Source organism: Podarcis filfolensis, assembly GCF_964270895.1.
Source record: "Podarcis filfolensis genome assembly, chromosome: 3".
NCBI classification, from domain to species: Eukaryota; Metazoa; Chordata; class Lepidosauria; order Squamata; family Lacertidae; genus Podarcis; species Podarcis filfolensis.
Window position 1 is genome coordinate 9,277,274 of NC_139606.1, and position 18,588 is coordinate 9,295,861.

The following is an 18,588-nucleotide window of genomic DNA, read 5'->3' on the forward strand; positions in this document are numbered from 1 at the left end:
TGTGTTGTGGGAAGCCACCTCAGTGTTGGGAGAAGAAGAAGCTTCCAGCATAATGGAGCCTTTCTCTGGGATCAGAGAGAGAAGTTCCTGGACTATACGGTACTAAAGGACTGAAAGGACCGAACCACGTTGCCTGCTACATGAGTGCAATGTGGTACTTTGTACTTTTGTTCATTATAACATTTATAGGTAACTAGCTTATATGTAACGGGTAGCACTGTGGGTTAAACCACAGAGCCTAGGACTTGCCGATCAGAAGGTCGGTGGTTTGAATCCCCGCGACGGGGTGAACTCCCGTTGCTTGGTCCCTGCTCCTGCCAACCTAGCAGTTCGAAAGCACATCAAAGTGCATGTAGATAAATAGGTACCGCTCTGGCGGGAAGGTAAATGGCGTTTCCATGCGCTGCTCTGGTTCACCAGAAGCGGCTTAGTCATGCTGGCCACATGACCTGGAAGCTGTATGCCGGCTCCCTCGGCCAATAAAGCGAGATTAGCACTGCAACCCCAGAGTCGGCCACGACTGGACCTAATGGTCAGGGGTCCCTTTACCTTTACCTTTAGCTCACAATAAATATACTGCACTGCACTGAAGAACCTGGAACTCTGAGCATTTCTGCTAAAGCGCCGTGGAGAATTCACAACACTGACATCATGCTTGGATAAACCCAAAATTCAAATAGTTAGAAAGCAAGCAGTGTACTTGTTCATTGTGGTTATTTATATGATGCTTCTTTAAATGTAGATGGGGCCTAGAGTCGTGTGAGGGGTTGTGCTGCGCTTGCTAGCCCAATGGACGCCATTTTGTCACTGTTGCCTTCCGACACAGGTCCGAAGGGGGGAACCCGCTCTGTACATGTAGGCTCATTGTGTGGGTTAGAGCCATGTCTGCAAAGGGTGTCTACATGTACACAGTACATGTAGTGTACATGTACACATGTACACTACATGTACACATGTACTACATGTTTCAGATCTCCACTCCCAGCACAGGGATGATGGAGCTATCACAGACCTGACCACCTTTTCCTCTCCTGCAACTGAGGTGTAGTGGATGGAGCTTGTGACTTGCACAAAAGTATCTAGAAGAAAGTTCAGCACTGGATTCCTCCTCCCATGAGCCTCCGGTTGTTCTTCAAAGCCATCAGCATGAGCTTCTGGTTTCCTGCACCTGCCATTCAGCTGAAAGTCATCACAGAAACCGAGGGAGATAACTTTTTATATAGGTCAAATCAATTAAAAAGCCGCTTCTTCCCATTTGGTTAATCCAAGCAGCCATTTAATTGGGGGTCCCAATGTGTCCAATGTAAATGCACGGTTGATTTTATTGAAGTACCTGTAGACTTGTGACTTGATTTATTCTTTCTTCTCCTCTCCTCAGTGCATTGACTTCCTTGCTTCCTGCTGATGCGATCTTTCCCCACGATTGCCAAATGCAGTCTCCTCTATGTCCTAATTATCAGGGTCTTCACATGAAGCAGAAACAAGAAAATTCTCTGGGCTATTTTAAGGTAGAAGGAAGACTCTAATACTGCCAAGGTGGCAAATCCACAGGAAGCTGTGGCAGCTCAGAAAGAGCTACGTCTCTTTTGCAGCTGCTTGCTTAATGCAAGGTCTTTGTCTGCGGCACACATTCAAAGGAGATCTCTCTGCTTTCTCAAGAGGCTCCTTGGGGCTTCTCTGAAACTCACATTCTTTTGAGAACAAACTATGACCTTCATAACCTTGGACAAAAACGCTATCTCATTCATCTGCCTCCAACTTTCTAAATGTAGACGTCAAATGTCTTCAGTCTTCTGCTCTCAGTAATGGAGAGATCCTTTTATGGTGCTCAGCCTCTCCTGGGTTTAACTTTAGAGAGTTCAAACTCATACCATGCCTTAGTGGTTTGTGGGTGGAGGTGACTACAAGCCTACCGTATGCCTCCATTGTTTCTGTAATTCAGCATGTTGTCAACCATCCTCTATTTTTGTGGTCCTCCCCAACTGTGCCCTGAACTATCCTGTTCTCCACCTACTCTGGCTCTACTTAAATCTTGTCTTCTGGTCCACAGTGTTGCAACCCTGCTCCACATTTGCCTACAGAACTGGTAGTGTTAGAAACAAATAAATTCAGGAATTGCAAATGATTATTATGGCTGAGTCATGTCCCAGCTGGGGGAGCCCTCATGTTAGGAGGCCCAAGAAGCCCCAACTGTACACAAAGTCCTGGCCAGGTTTCACCTAGGGATGAGGAGATTGGATCCTGCAACAAGCCTGAGGAGGGGCCATCTATGCCTGGGGTGAGTTCAGCTACTGACAACAAGGTCAAATGTATCCCAAGTCTTCCAAGATAAAGGCAGTGCCTTAAACAGCAGACAGAAACCTGCTCCATCAGAGAAGTGGCAAGGACCACACAGGAGTAAATAATAATAATAATAATAATAATAATAATAATAATAATAATATTTTTTATTTATATCCCGCCCTCCCCAGCTGAAGCCGGGCTCAGGGCGGCTAACAACAATAAAATAGTACAACATTCTAAAATCATTTCATTATAAAATTAATTCAAATCAAATTGATGGTAACCATTAGGCTAAAGTTCTCTGAAGATTGCCATAGAAGGGAGTCAGGCTGTGCCCTGGCCAAAGGCCTGGTGGAACAGCTCTGTCTTGCAGGCCCCGCGGAAAGATGTCAAGTCCCGCAGGGCCCTAGTCTCTTGTGACAGAGCGTTCCACCAGATTGGAGCCACAGCCAAAAAAGCCCTGGCTCTGGTTGAGGCCAGCCTAACCTCTCTGTGGCCTGGGACCTTCAGGATGTTTTTGTTTGAAGACCGTAAGGTCCTCCGTGGGACATACCAGGAGAGGTGGTCCCGTAGGTACGAGGTTCCTAGGCCATAAGTCTCCTCAGGGGTAAGACCATCCTCTCAATGAGACCTCTGGAAAGAAGAGTGTTGCCAGGAGTCGGCCAGAGATGCCAGCTTGTGAGGACGATTGTGGGGGCCAACGGCACGTATGTGATGTGACATTGTGATGTCACAGGTCTGACGTAAGGAAGTTGGGAGGAGCTGGGGGCAGAGCTGAACTCAATGGCCTCCTCTTGCAAGTGCCACCAGTCAGTGGGAATGAGCATGCAGGTGCCCAGACTGTCCATTCAGCTTTGTCCAAGATTATCCATTTTTGCAAGGTCCATATAGTTAAAGCTATGGTTTTCCCAGTAGTGATATATGGAAGTGAGAGCTGGACCATAAAGAAGGCTGATCGCCGAAGAATGGATGCTTTTGAATTATGGTGCTGGAGGAGACTCTTGAGAGTCCCATGGACTGCAAGAAGATCAAACCTATCCATTCTTAAGGAAGTCAGCCCTGAGTGCTCACTGGCAGGACAGATCCTGAAGCTAAGACTCCAATACTTTGGCCACCTCATGAGAAGAGAAGACTCCCTGGAAAAGACCCTGATGTTGGGAAAGATGGAGGGCACAAGGAGAAGGGGACCACAGAGGACGAGATGGTTGGACAGTGTTCTCAAAGCTACAAACATGAGTCTGACCAAACTACGGGAGGCAGTGGAAGACAGGAGTGCCTGGCGTGCTCTGGTCCATGAGGTCACGAAGAGTCGGACACGACTAAATGACTAAACAACAACAATCCATTTTTGCAAAGGATCAGGTTGCCAGATACTCATTGAGTGCCTGAAAGTGTGAAAGCAGCAACGATCCAAATCTGTCTTAATTTTTCCAGGTAAATTAACAGGGCTTACATGGAAATGAGCCTGTGTCCTGTGGCTACCTCTCTCAAGGAAAACCCTGCAAATGATAATATTGGTGTTCGTATATTCGAGCAAATAAAATTCTACCCACTCCAAAAGAAAATTACTAAAGGAAGGCAGAAAACTAACTAGGCTAGTTTTAAAACGGAGAGAGGTGATAGCCCAGGTTGCATCTGTTCATGACAGCAAATCATGTTTTAATGATCTTGTTCACACAGGAAAGCTATAAGCACTGGTTCCTGCATGGATCACTGCTTGTGGAAGTAGTATCAAGCTATCTGTATTTGCAAGGCCTCAACTGAAGTGATTTCATTGGCTGGTGTCCTGGTTTGGAACATGTTTGAATGAGACTCCTTTTTTTCCACTACAAGAGATTGAAACAGGACTGTGTGTTTGTGGAAGTTCTGTTAATGGAAAATTGGGGACGGTGCGGCGATAATAGTCCTTCTTCCATATGTTACCTTCAATTAATGTTTGTTCATTACTTTTATACCTCTCCAAAACAACAACAACAACAAACCCCAAGGTGGTTATAATCAAATCCACAATAGAAAACATCCAGCTCTTTTTTTAAAAAAGCAACATCACATACCCTCCAACATTTCTCTGGTGGAAATAGGGATGTCCTATTTCATAATAACAATGATAATTGTTATTATTTATTCCCTGCCCATCTGACTGGGTTGCCTCGGCCATTCCCGGTGGCTTCCAACACAAATAAAAACATAAAACATTTTTAAAAATTCCATATACAGGGCTGCCTTCAGATGTCTTCTTAAGGTTGAATAGTTACTTATCTCCTTGGCTTGCGGGGGTTGCATAACTCCATACCCTCCAACATTTCTTTGATGAAAATAGGGACATCTTAAGGAAAAGTGGGACATCCAGGATAAAATTAGAAGCTGGGACGACTTCTGTAAATCCGGAACTGTCCCTGGAAAATAGGGGTGCTTGGAGGGTCTGACATGACTGCTCACCTTCCGGGGTGGGCGACATTGCGAGCCCTTCCAGCATCCTTGCTGGGGGAAGGGGGGTTGACGCCCCCTCTGTGCCAGCCCCAGCTGCGTCACCTCTGCCAAGCCAATCCATGTCGGAAGGGGGCGTGGCCACAGGTAATTTAAACCGTGGTGTGGCCAGGGGCTTCCCTCTCTTGCCTCTCCACCTGATCTCCCTACTCTCCCACTCTCTTTTTAAGCTTTGGTTTGAGATGACCTTGCTATGGACAAATGTCAGCCACTTTGTTGTTGGGGCTGGGCAGGATTGTTCTACTTGGCGAATTGGCACCAGCCATTTGGTTTTTGCCTACATACAACTTTGTAAGGTTAGGCATTGGGTAAGCCTTTGTTTAGGGATGCGGGTGGTGCTGTGGGTTAAACCACAGAGTTTAGGACTTGCCGATCAGAAGGTCGGCGGTTCGAATCCCCGCGACGGGGTGAGCTCCCGTTGCTCGGTCCCTGCTCCTGCCTACCTAGCAGTTCGAAAGCACGTCAAAGTGCAAGTAGATAAATAGGTACCACTCCAGTGGGAAAGTAAACGGCTTTTCCGTGCGCTGCTCTGGTTTGCCAGAAGCGGCTTAGTCATGCTGGCCACATGACCCGGAAGCTGTACGCCGGCTCCCTCGGCCAGTAAAGCGAGATGAGCGCCGCAACCCCAGAGTCGGTCACAACTGTACCTAATGGTCAGGGGTCCCTTTACCTTTAAGCCTTTGTTTAATGGAGGGGAGGTTGTAGCCTCTGCCTGCCCCTCCTTAATAAGAGCATTCTGTTAAAGGGATCTGAGGGTGTGGATCCTGTCCGAAGCCCAGGCGTGGGCTAGGGCCATGCCATTATTCCAAAGGGGACCCTTTGGGATGCCCCTATTTGATGTAAGTCAGAGGGCTCCCCCTTCTGGTGGTTTACCCTTAGTTTGACTCCCTGCAGACGGGTGGGAGTCGAGATGTAGCCTGGTTTCACCCAATGCCTAAGCCAAGCCACTCACATCTATAAAATAAAGTTGTAGCCTGTTTTAGCCCATAATCCAAAATACTCGGGTTGGTGTGCGTATTAATCAGTGGGGAATTAAGGGGCATGGGGCCTTGGGACGCAACACTGTAAAAAACATAAACAACTCAATAACAGCAAATGAAAAGTGTAACCAGTAAGAAAACATAGCTAAAAGTAAAAATACAGATGGAAACAGAAGCAGAGACAAACAAATCAACTTGTAGGCCAAATGCCCATTTAACTAAAAAGGGGTTTGTCTGGTGGCAGAGGGCCATTTGGCAGATGGTTATGCGACTCTCCAAAGTCTTGACACAGCCACTGAGATGCCATAGAATCAGATGGAATGAGATTTTGAAACCCACATCCTTTCATGTGGAACAAGATTTTTCAGCTGCTGCTTAGAGTCAAAAGGGTTGGTTGCCTATAAACTGTTGTTGCTGTTTAGTCGTTTAGTCGTGTCCGACTCTTTGTGACCCCATGGACCAGAGCACGCCAGGCACTCCTATCTTCCACTGCCTCCCACAGTTTGGTCAAACTCATGTTGGTAGCTTCGAGAACCCTGTCCAGCCATCTCGTCCTCTGTTGTCCCCTTCTCTGTTGTCCCCTTTCCCAACATCAGGGTCTTTTCCAGGGAGTCTTCTCATGAGGTGGCCAAAGTATTGAAGCCTCAGCTTCAGGATCTGTCCTTCCAGTGAGCACTCAGGGCTGATTTCCTTCAGAATGGATAGGTTTGATCTTCTTGCAGTCCATGGGACTCTCAAGAGTCTCCTCCAGCACCAGCACCATAACTACTCTGTCCAAATGGATGGCTGTGCTCTCCCACAATATCAACATAGGAAGCTGCCTTAAACTGAGTGTGTTGTCTTCATTGGCTGGCAGAAACTCTCCAGAATATCTCCCAGTGGTTGCTGGAGATCCTGGGGATATGATCTAGGCCCTTCTACATGCAAAGCAGAGGCTCTGCCATTAATCTGTGGTCCTTTCCCCAACCAAGTGGACTGGGAACGTCCAGCAGGTTTAAATATACTGTCCACCTGGGTGCCAGCACAGGGAACAGCTCTTCACTGATACTATCTCCACATTCATGCATTCTAAGCATATGAAATTTCAGCCACCTGGGACAATAAGTGGCGGATGCTATCGTGCAACCCCAGTGCAAATTTGCAATTGAACTGTTCCTTGCACTTTAAGCTATGTTTGTGCCTTGATTGTTTGCTATATTCTTTTCTCTTTTTCTTTTTTACAACTAGAAAAGTGATCTTGCTCTGAGGATTGGGGTGTGTGTGCATGGAAAGTAAAAAAAACAACAACCCAAACTGAAGAATGTTGACAAATTAAATATTGATCTGGTTCTGCATGCTGAGAAAAACAACAAAACGAAAAACCCAAAGCGAAAGAAAAAGACGGAGAGCGCAATGATTCATTTGCTGGTGTGCTGGAGGTGATGCCAGAAGCATTAATGAGTTTAACTGTTTGAGTGGTCCACTTGGGGTGCTGTCAGATAAAAAATGCCTCGAGAGCCTTGGGATAGAATTGGACTCGAGAGGAGCCCATCCCTTATGGTTGACACATGAACGGCAGTCTCCCTTGAGCTGAATTATACAGACCAGAGTCAGATGTTATGTATGGGGACAGGGAAGAAGGATTTGATGGTCCAACGTATTCTGAGATGAACGTCTTATCATTCCCTGAACAGGAGCTTAGTCTGATTATGCTGGAGGCATCCTCATGGCATAGACTGAAACTATGATCCCTATGTTTTTGAATTATGGTGCTGGAGGAGACTCTTGAGAGTCCCATGGACTGCAAGAAGATCAAACCTATCCATTCTTAAGGAAATCAGCCCTGAGTGTTCACTGGAAGGACAGATCCTGAAGCTGAGACTCCAATACTCTGGCCACCTCAGGAGAAGAGAAGACTCCCCGAAAAAGACCCTGATGTTGGGAAAGATGGAGGGCACAAGGAGAAGGGGACGACAGAGGACGAGATGGTTGGACAGTGTTCTCGAAGCTACAAACATGAGTCTGACCAAACTGCGGGAGGCAGTGGAAGACAGAAGTGCCAGGAGTGCTCTGGTCCATGGGGTCACGAAGAGGCGGACACAACTAAACGACTAAACAACAACAACAATGATCCCTAACAGCATTTAGAACACAGGAAGCTGCCTTATATTGACTCAAACCATTGGCCCATCTTGCTCAGTAATGCCTACATGGATGACCAGCAGTTCCCCAGGGTTTCAGGCACGAGTCTTTGTGATTCAAGGACCCGACACCTGCTTGTGAATAAGAAAGACACATGGACACGGTATATTAGGTTAATGGGCTAAAAAAGGCCACAACTTTATTGATTACAGCATGTGAGAGGTATTGGCTTAGGCACTGGGTAAAACAACAGAGCGTGACTCCACCGCCTCGGGGAGGGGTGAGTCTATCAAGGGTTAACCACCAGTGGGAGGAGCCTGTTGATGCAAATACAACTGAAAGCTCCCCCTGATGTCACTGGGGGTCGTGCTATGGCCCTAGCCACCAGCAAGGGAGTCGGACAGGATACACGACCGCCGGATCCCTTTACTGGAATACCCATAAAGAGGAGGGGTAGGCGATGGCCACACCCTGCCCTCCAATCCACAAACATATTCCAATGCCTAACTGCTAATACCAAAAGTTGTGACGATTTGCTATGAGGTAGGCGAGAAACCAGGGATGCGGGTGGCGCTGTGGGTTAAACCACAGAGCCTAGGACTTGCTGATCAGAAGGTCGGCGGTTCGAAACCCCGCGATGGGGTGAGCTCCTGTTGCTCAGTCCCTGCTCCTGCCAACCTAGCAGTTCGAAAGCACGTCAAAGTGCAAGTAGATAAATAGGTACCACTCGGCAGGAAGGTAAACGGCATTTCCGTGCGCTGCTCTGGTTCTCCAGAAGCGGCTTAGTCATGCTGGCCACATGACTTGGAAGCTGTATGCCAGCTCCCTTGGCCAATAAAGCGAGATGAGCGCCGCAACCCCAGAGTCATTCGCAACTGGACCTAATGGTCAGGGGTCCCCTTTACCCTTTACCTTTAGGCGAAAACCAAGTGGCTGGTGCCAATTTGCCAGTTGGATAAAAATTCCTCCCAGGCCCCTTGGTCAACCAAGGCGACCAACCATAGGTCCATAGCAATGTCAAGAACCAAGCAATGAACTAAAGGGAGGGTGGGTGGGTGATCCGACGAAAACCAGCAGCAGGATGAATGGGAAGCGTCTCATTTGTTTTATTTTCCATTCTATCTCTTGGTTCATCAATTCCATATATTGTCTCTGGTAAAACTTAATTTCTCTCAAAATTTCATGTGACTTTGGTTTAGATCTCAGTCTTTTTTCTCCTTCTTCTATCTTTTCCAAAATCTTATCCTTTTGCTCATTCTGTCTCTTCCTTTTTATGGCATTCTGTTGTATTAAAAAACCTCGCATGACGGCTTTACTTGCGTCCCAAATTACTCTTTTTTCCACTTCTGTTCTCAGGTTTATCTCAAAGTAATCCTTTATTGCTTTCTGGGCCTTTTTGTACACCTCTTCATCTCTAAACAGGGAGTCATTCATCCTCCATCTAAAGGAACCAGCTGTTGTTGGGTTCATCTCCATCTTTACGGCATTATGGTCGGAACAAGTCTTTGGGCAGATTTCCACTTTTTTAATCTTTGGTGCCATCCCACTAGATATCCATATTTGGTCGATTCTAGTCCAAGTCATTTTTGCCTCAGAGAAAAAAGTTCCCTCTCTCTCAAGAGGGTTTCTTGTTCTCCAAATGTCAATCAGGTTCATGTTGTCAGTCATTTCAAAAAAGGTCTTAGGTAGTCTCCCATCCTTGGAGACCACCTGTCTTTGTGCTTTATCCATATTTGTAGAGACCACTCCATTCATGTCTCCCATTAAAATTAAATTATAGTCTAGATAGTCCATTAGTGTCTCGTGCAATTTCTTAAAGAATTCTGACTTCCCTTCATTCGGTGCATAAACTCCTATTACCAATAATTTTTCTCCTTGAACTTGAATTTCAATTGCCAAATATCTTCCTTGTTCATCTTTAAATTTTAGTTTAGGTGCCAACCTTTCCTTTGCATAAATTACCACTCCTCTTTTCTTCACTTTGTCAGATGAAATAAATTCTTGTCCTAATCTTTTATTAATAAGTAATTTTCGATGTATTCTGGTCACATGAGTTTCTTGTAAGCAAATCAAGTCCAATTGTTCTTTTTTCAAAATATGAAACACCTCCCTCCTTTTTCTAGGATGGTTCAGTCCATTACAATTCCAGCTTAAAATTTGCAGAGACATCTTGTTTTTTTTTTTACTTAGATACTCCTCCAACTGCTCCAAGTAAACCTTCTTCTGTTAATGTTTTAGCTCCAAAAGATAAGTTTGAAATATCCGGTATTTTTGCTGAGTCTGTAGTTTCCACCGTTTCCTTCTGAAGGTCCTCCTCGTTCCTTGCCAAAAATTGTTCTTTATCTAGCACTGTTTTTATCTTAATTTTCTTTCCTTTGTAATTGAAGGACAGGCTTTGCGGGAACTCCCATCTGAATGGTATGTTGTTCTTTCTCAGTAAAGTGACCAAATCCTTATAGTAGGTCCTAACTTCCAAGATATATTTAGGAATATCTTTAAAGATCTGAACACGAAAATCTCCAATCTCAAGAGCTCTTTGAAAATGTAAATTTAGTATCTTGTCCCTCTCCTCCTGAGATCTCAAAGTTATTAAACAATCTCTAGGGCTCTTTCTGTTTTGTTTCCTGCCCAGTCTGAAAGCAGTTGTTATCTTAAATTCCTCTTCTTTCAAGCTGTCCTGCCAAAATTCCAGAAATTCTTTTGTAAGATATTCTGTCAGATTGTCCTTTTCATTTTCTGGAATCAATCTTAATCTTAGATTTCTGTTTTTCCTCTGTAATTCCAGTAAGGACAGTGCAGCATCATGTTCTTCTAGCTTTTTACAGACTGGCACCAACTTTTCCTGTGTATTTTCTGCAGAAACTTTCGCTTATTCTGCAGAGGTTTTCGCTTCCTCTGCAATCTTTCTGGTTGCCTCACTTTCTTGAACTAATTTATTTATTGTCTCTGTATTTTTATCTATTTTTGTTGACAGTTCATTCAGCTGTTTAGAATTTTCAGTGCTCTGCTTCGTAAGCGCTTCCAGAGATTCGTTTATTCTAACTAATGCATTGGCCACAGCTGCAGCATCCATGGGAGAAGTCATAACAGGTGCAACTGGATTTGTTACTGAGGCCCTTCTCTTTTGTTCCACTTTTCCTTTAGCTCTCGTTACTCTTGCTTCTATTGGGCCACTCATGTCCCAAGGTCATTCCCACGGGAATAGCTTTCAAATGGGAAATTCCACAGGCCTGTTTCTCACAGTAAAAATTGCAACAATTGTAACAATTTTTCTGCGGCCTCTAGAGGGAGCCGCTCAAAGTTCCAAGTACCAAAAGCAAAAAGTTCCCTTCAAAAGAAAAACAATAGTAACAGACTATTCCAATATTCTCCAAATATACTCAGATGTATCTTTCCAGAGTGCCCATTTGTATCCAATAAAGTGTTTACTTGTTGCAAAAGGTGTAAAAAGCCAACTTTGTTACCAGTCTCTAAATGACAGCTCTCCGTCCCGGTGACTCACTTTCCAGGCAGTCCTCCCCAAGGGTTCAGAACAGCAGAAATCTCCCCTTCTATGCTTCTTCCGTGCAGGTATAACAGTTCACAATTTCCCCCCCCCTGCCCCTGCCTGCTGCGGGGGGGAATTAAGTCCAATGTCTGAGTCCGTTAAGTTTAAAGCTGCTTCCTGTCAAATTGCAGCTTCCTATTTCATTGCTTTGTTTACATGCAGTCCGAGGAAGGCAGACTTCCTTATTTTTTGCCTTCTCCGTTTTCAGCCAAATTCTTGAAATTTATTTTAATAATATCTTTCCGTCTTACTCACGGGTAATCCAATTCAGTCCAAATGTCAGGAAGGAATCGGCGCTCTCCGCTAATGGCGACGCGGCTTCGCTCCACGGGCTGGGTAGCGACTCTCAGCTCCGCGCTCACCCGATGCCGCTCCAGAGCCTTTAAAAAGGCTCCTTTGCGGTAAAGGGGGGCGCTTAAGGTGCCCACCGAGTCTCCGTGTTCCCAGGCTTTTGCGCCTGTGATTTTAGGGGTCCCCGCTTCGCCGTAGCGGTCAGACCCGAACTCGTGGAGCAGTCTCCCTGAGCGGAGCTCAGCGGGAGACCGCCATTAAGCGCTGGCGCCAACCGGAAGCTGAGATGACTGGCAGAATCCGTGACCAAGGGAAAGAGACGGTGGAAGAAGATTGGAAGAAATTTAAAGTTTATCTCAAGAACTGTTGTAAAATTAATGAGTGCTAAAATGTTTTGGGTTAGGTAAAACAGAATTGCGGGGAAAAATAATTGGATATGAGAAAAAGGATTCAAAGGGAAAAAAAGTGTTATAAGTTGACATTGGGGCTTGCTGGAAAACTTTAAAACAGGGATGCAGAAAGGGGAGGTATGAGGAAGTCGATGAAAGAAAGTTTAAGAAAAAATGTGAAGAGATTATACGTGTTTATATGTTTGTTTGTTTTTGTATTGTTTTGTATTGTCTATTATTAAGTGTTAAAAAACCAATAAAAATTTTATATAAAAAAAAAAAAGGATGAATGGGAAGCGCTGCCGCGGCCATGTTTGAGCAGCTAAACCCCGCCCCCAAGCCTCAACCTGATTGGTTGGCTGCCCGGGGGCGTGGCATGACAGCGAAATGCCCCCTGCCAAGGTGGGAAACGGCTCCCGCTCACAACTCCTCCTCTCTGTAAGGAGGAGAGGCTTTCCTGTTACAGGAGCATGCTGGTAAGTAATCGAACAGTTCAAAGTTGGATCTTCATTAGCAAAAATACAATCCCCACAGACCTGGCTGAGTGTCAGTCCTAATGAGCACAGCAGCTCATCCTCAGTGATCTTACTCCATGAAAACCAGCTGCCAAGACTGAAGGTCTCCACCTCCTCACAACCATCTAAGTTCCCGCCTCTCCAGGGCTTTCCCCAAGCAATCAGAGACTGAGACTGCATGCAGCCTGCTGCTGCTCTGCCCATTTCAGCCCTCTTCTGGTTCTGGGAGACCGGGGGGAATGGAAGCTTGTTGCAGCTGGTGAAGGAGGCACCGGTGACTCTTCACCAGCCAGACTCATTTCTGCCTCTTGGCCTCCCTCCTTGCCTGCTTTAGCTTCTGCCTCTGATTCTGAACTTATTTCTGCCACAGACTCTCCCAGCTCACTAAGCCCTGTTACCTCCTCCTCTTCTGATGCCTCTCCACCATCTTTTCTTTCTTCTCCCTCTGCCCACTCATCATTGTCCCACCACCACTCCTCTTCCCTTGGTGTTTCCTTAGCCGGTTCCTCCCACCATTCCTTTGCATCCAACCAATCCACGACCCTTCCCAACCCTACCTGGAGATGCTGAGGATTGAACCTGGGACTGTATGCACGCAAAGCAGATGTTCTACCATTGAGCTACCACCCTTCCCTAAAAGGGAACATAGGAGTGGCACTCCAGGGTTTTAGGCAGAGGCATTTGCCAGCCATATCTGTCAGGAGCTCGTCCTACACTCAAGTAGGACCCTGGCAGAGACACATGCCCGACTGGCATGTTCCTTCCCTCTTGGTTGATCGTTCGGGAACTTCATAAGCTTTCTTCTGCCTGAGCATCACGGCGACTGATGCCAACTGTCACCGGCACATTTAGGGATACACAGAGTTTGTGCAGTTCGCGTGACAGAACTCAGCATTTTGGCTAATCTACTTTATTTACATATAAACACACATGGAGCACTGCAACATGGCTCCCTCTCTCTCTAGCATCAGATAGCAAAGAGAAAGAACTAAGGACAATAGTCCCACTTCACGGAACACAGTAATACAAACATCCTGTCTCCGTCACTTCCCACTCTGTGGAGTCAAAACATACACCGTCATGTGATAGACAACAATCCCATGACTGCAGTCACGGAGCAGGAATTCTAACAATATCTGGAGACACCAGGGATTGAACCTGAGACCTTCTGCATGTAAGACAGATGTGATACCCCTGAGCCATGGCCCTTTATTCTACAGTGGGGCTGCTTCACACAATGTATTTTCTTTTGGAAAAATCCCATGTAGAGTCACAAAATAGATCCTTGCATTAACTTCACCCAAGGCCAGTTAACACCAGTGTACAAGCACAGGTGAAAGATAGGCAAACGGATACAAACACACAATTTATATCTGCAAAATATATCTTCTTTCTTCTCCAACATGTGGTATTTAAATTTATATTTATTTTTGAAAGTACAAAATGCACATTGAAAATGTGTGTTTTGATTTGTGTTTTGAACTGAGGACAGCACTGGAGCATTTGGAGAAAGGCAGGATCTGATGGAGAGCTCAGCTCTGAAGAAAAAGAAGGAGATGATGGTTAGCAAGAAAAATAAGGAGATGGTGGCTAGCAAGGAGTGAGGGCATAAAAACTAAAGCACTAAATGACTGTTTCCCCACTCCAGTTTTGCAAGCAGTTAAAGTAGAAAAAGGAAAAAGAAAGGAAAAGAATATATAAAACATTTTGAAAGGCAGAGGAAAAACAATGTGACAGTAAAATCACATAAAGACAGTAATCTTTATTATTATTATTAATTATTATCATCATTATCATTATAAAGATTACAGAACTAGATAACATATATGTAAATGGATGAACTTATTGTTTCCCTCAAATATACATTGATTCATGTGTTGTTATGGTTTCAGTAAATACAGTCCAAATATCATTACATTTGTCCATACATAATCGTTGTCTGAAAGTGATCCGTTCATCGGTTGCAAGGGTTGCCATGTCATCTATCCGTTGATTGAAAGAGGTCATATTTTTGTCCTTCCAGTGTATCAATATCAATCTGTTTTGCAGATGTAAGGGCACAGAGAATCCATTTACGGTGACGCTTCCCATTTCTTTTCTGAATACAATTTGCAGTTCTTCGTGTGCCAGATGTCTGCTGCACAAGGTCAGTTAAACACCTAGGTGTTTCCCAAAACTCAGTTTCCTTCCCTTGCTGTAAAACTCTCATCTTGCCATATACACTGGCTGAAATAAAGTGTTGCTGATTGTCTGGATGTTACTGTAGACAGCAGGGCAATGACACAGCTTGGGGAGCCTGTCAGTTTGTTCACAGGCTTATTATCATCTATGTGTGCTTGCCAGAACCTCTGCAAACATGGGTAGAATCTCAATTCTGCCTCCCAGAATCACTTCTATTGATGTGGCATTTAAAAACAAAGCAAGTCCGCTCCACTTCACTGTGGGGAGGAGTTGCGGTGGACTGTGTGGTCACCCACTCTCCTCTGGGGGCGGGGGACGAAGTCCCACATTGCCCGGGGGATCCCAGCCGCGTCAGTGGCCAGGCAGCCAATCCGCTGGCTGGTGGGGGCGTGGCCGGGACCATTTAAGCAGAGGCGCGAGCCGGAGGGCTTCCTCTTGGCTCGCTTCCTCAATATCCCTCCCTCCCTCCCTATTTTGCAGGTTTTTCTTCATTGGCCTTGCTATGGACCTCGGTTGGTCGCCGTTAAGGGACCTGGTAGGAATTCTTTCACTTGGCAAAATTGGCATGGGCCATTTGGTTTTCACCTTTTGTTGTTTATTCGTTTAGTCGTGTCTGACTCTTCGTGACCCCATGGACCAGAGCACGCCAGGCACTTCTGTCTTCCACTGCCTCCCACAGTTTGGTCAAACTCATGCTGGTAGCTTCGAGAACACTGTCCAACCATCTCGTCCTCTGTCGTCCCCTTCTCTTTGTGCCCTCCATCTTTCCCAACATCAGGGTCTTTTCCAGGGAGTCTTCTCTTCTCATGAGGTGGCCAAAGTATTGGAGTCTCATCTTCACAATCTGTCCTTCCAGTGAGAACTCAGGGCTGATTTCCTTAAGTATGGATAGGTTTGATCTTACCTCGTAGCAATCGTCACAACTTTGTAAGGTTTTGTGGTTAGGCATTGTTTGACCTTATGATGAGGGAGGGGAGGTGTGGCCATCACCTGCCCCTCCAAGCTTAAGGGTATTCCGTTAAAGGAATCCGGGGGTGTGGATCTTGTCCAAAGCCCAGGGCAGGGCTAGGGCCATGACATGACTCCGTCGGGAACTCAGGGGGAGCTCGAGTTGTTCTGCTATCGACGGGGCTCCCCCTTCTGGTGGTTTACCCTTACCGGACTCCCTGCGCAATGGGCAGGAGTCAGATATAGTCGGGTCCATTCAATGCCTAAGCCGATACCGCTCATATTCTGTAATCAATAAAGTTGTGGCCAAAATTTGCCCAATAACATTAACCTAATATCTGTATCCTGGTGTGTTTTATTCTTCAACAAGGGGGTGGTTGCGGGGTCTAGACACGCAAAATGAAAAACAGGATGCAATGAATCTGGGATGTCTTTGATGCTGCTTCCTGCCCAAGCCCCATTTAAATGAATGGGATAGGTGCCCTTAACCCGAGTTTTGAACAGTGGGGCGTGTGGACAGGAGATGTCACAGCTGGTTTTCTCCATGAAATCTGCCCCAAGGTGCCTTCTTTAAGGCTAGCTGCCTCCATGACAGATACAGGAAAATGATTGTGCTGTGATTAACCTGAGTCACTACCAAGACAATGTTCTGTATATATATAAATAAATAAATTTGGATTATATGCAAAGTAGCAGAGTAGCTTACAACTAGGAAGCTAAATAACTCTTCTACGTGATTGAGGTCTTCTTTATAAAGACTATACAATGTCCAGACTCTCTATATTCAAAAGAACCTTACTTTCATAAACATATAACTGAGACAAATATATTTGCAATCTCATGCTCATTCAAACATGGGTACATTCTCACTTGAATTGTAGATTGAAGTCTTCTCGTGTGGCAAGGTCCCAAGCCCTCCCAGGAAATGGAATAAAGACACATGAAACAGTATTTTAGGTTAATGGGCGAAAAAGGCCTCAACTTTATTGGTTACAGAATGTGAGTAGTATTGGCTTAGGCACTGGAAACCACACGACTATATCTGACTCCTGCCCATCCGCAGGGAGTCTTGGAAGGGTTAACCACCAGTAGGATGCACATCAACTAGGAACTCCCCCAGGGTCACCGCTAGGGGTAGTGCCATGGCCCTAGCCCCCCATCTGGGACTTCGGACAGGGACCATGCCCCCCGGATTCCATTAACGGAATACCCTTGAAATAGGAGGGGTAGGTGATGGCCACTACCTCCCCTCACTTCCAACCGAATACTCCAATGCCTAACCGCCAAACCTTACAAAGTTATGACGATTTGCTACGAGGTAGGCGAAAAACTGGTGCCAATTTGCCAAGTGGAAAAAAATTCCTACCAGGCCCCTAGGACCACCAAGGCAACCAACCGAGGTCCATAGCAAGGTCAAGAAATAAAGAGCCTAACCTAAGGGAGGGAGGGTGGGAGAACTGACCGAGCAGGGAGAAAAGGGGCGAGTCCTCAGCTGCAGGTAGTTTAAATAGCCCGCGACACGCCCCCGGACCATCTGGATTGGATCACCTAGGGATGACGTGGCCAAGGACCAACCAATGGTGAAGGGCTATCCCGCCCCATGCGTGAGGGGAGGGCTTGCTCCCAGCCTGCAACATTATTTCCCCATGAACGGAAAATGGCTTTACTTGGACTTATAAACGAAACTGTGTTGAGACTTGCATCAGAACTGTACTTTGTTCAGGCCTTACAGTTTCTTATGAGAGGTCTTTACTTTCATCTCCGCAGAATTCCCTTTGTTCCTCACAGAGAGATCCTGCACAGGTTTCTTCCTATCAACATTCAGGGATCTTCCTCTGTTTCACTTCAGACAGAACTCACTAACACAACACAGCAGTATCCCAAGATGCCTCACTTAGCAGCCATTTCCCCTCACACACAGAGGAAAAAAGCAGTCAAAAACAACAGTGCCTGGAATAACAGTCACACAGAATGGAATGCCTCTCTCATGTGACTCACAGCCAATCACACAAGAACTACTGCCAGAGGGGGTGGGAACCCATGTTATAAGTACGCAGTTATTTAACATAAGTAATCATTCCCTTTTCAAGAAATTAAATCATTATCCTTAACAGAGAAGTCACTGTGATACTGGTCTGTGTGTGTGTGTGTGTGTGTGTGTGTGTGTGTGTGGAGTAACATGTTTTGATGGAGGACAGCCCAGCTCTATATGGGTGAGTCCAGCTCTATACATGTGAGGATCATTTGGTTAGCCTATGTCAAGTCTGTCGCCCACTCTATCATCAGCCTTGTTAATAAGAATCATGACAGAAAAATACCCTTTCTTGAACCAGAGGGAGTTTATGGGGAGCTAATGCTGAACAAACTAAACCATTAATTACCAGTTAGCAGTCAAGAAGTCAGGCAATTATTAGACTCTTCCACTCTCCTGCAAGGTTAAAGCTTACTGGGAAATGATATATAATGAATTGAAAAAGACGGCCTCTCTCTCCTTCAGGTGGGTTGGTACATTGGCCAGTATCTCTCTCCCTGTGGAGGACATCCGAATGGGGACACATGGATTAGTCAGTATCCTGGCACCAGCATGTGGTCACAATGGCCAATCTCCTTCAAGCAGGTGACATCAGCATGTGGTCACAGTGGCCAGTCCCTCTCCTTCAGGTGAGCAGCATCAGAATGAAGTCACAATGGCTGGTGCCATTTCTAGCAAGCAGCATCAACATGAGGTCACACTGGCCAGTTTCTGTCTTTGAGGCCAGAGGTATCATCATGTGAGGAGTACATTGGTCAACCTTCATCAGAGCAGGTATAGTGGACACATTGCCCTACGCATGAAGGCAGGCAGA

The 18,588-nt window shown here is 45.7% G+C and overlaps 1 long non-coding RNA gene across 1 annotated transcript; it reads right to left on the bottom strand.

Annotated features, from left to right (window-relative positions):
• Positions 1-1,245: 1,245 nt before the first annotated feature.
• On the bottom strand, positions 1,246-3,346 carry LOC310759546. Its single transcript, XR_014546398.1, has 2 exons — positions 2,837-3,346; positions 1,246-2,083 (listed from the first exon to the last, which is right to left on the bottom strand). It is a non-coding gene; the product is annotated as an uncharacterized lncRNA (long non-coding RNA).
• Between the last annotated feature and the right edge of the window lie 15,242 nt (positions 3,347-18,588).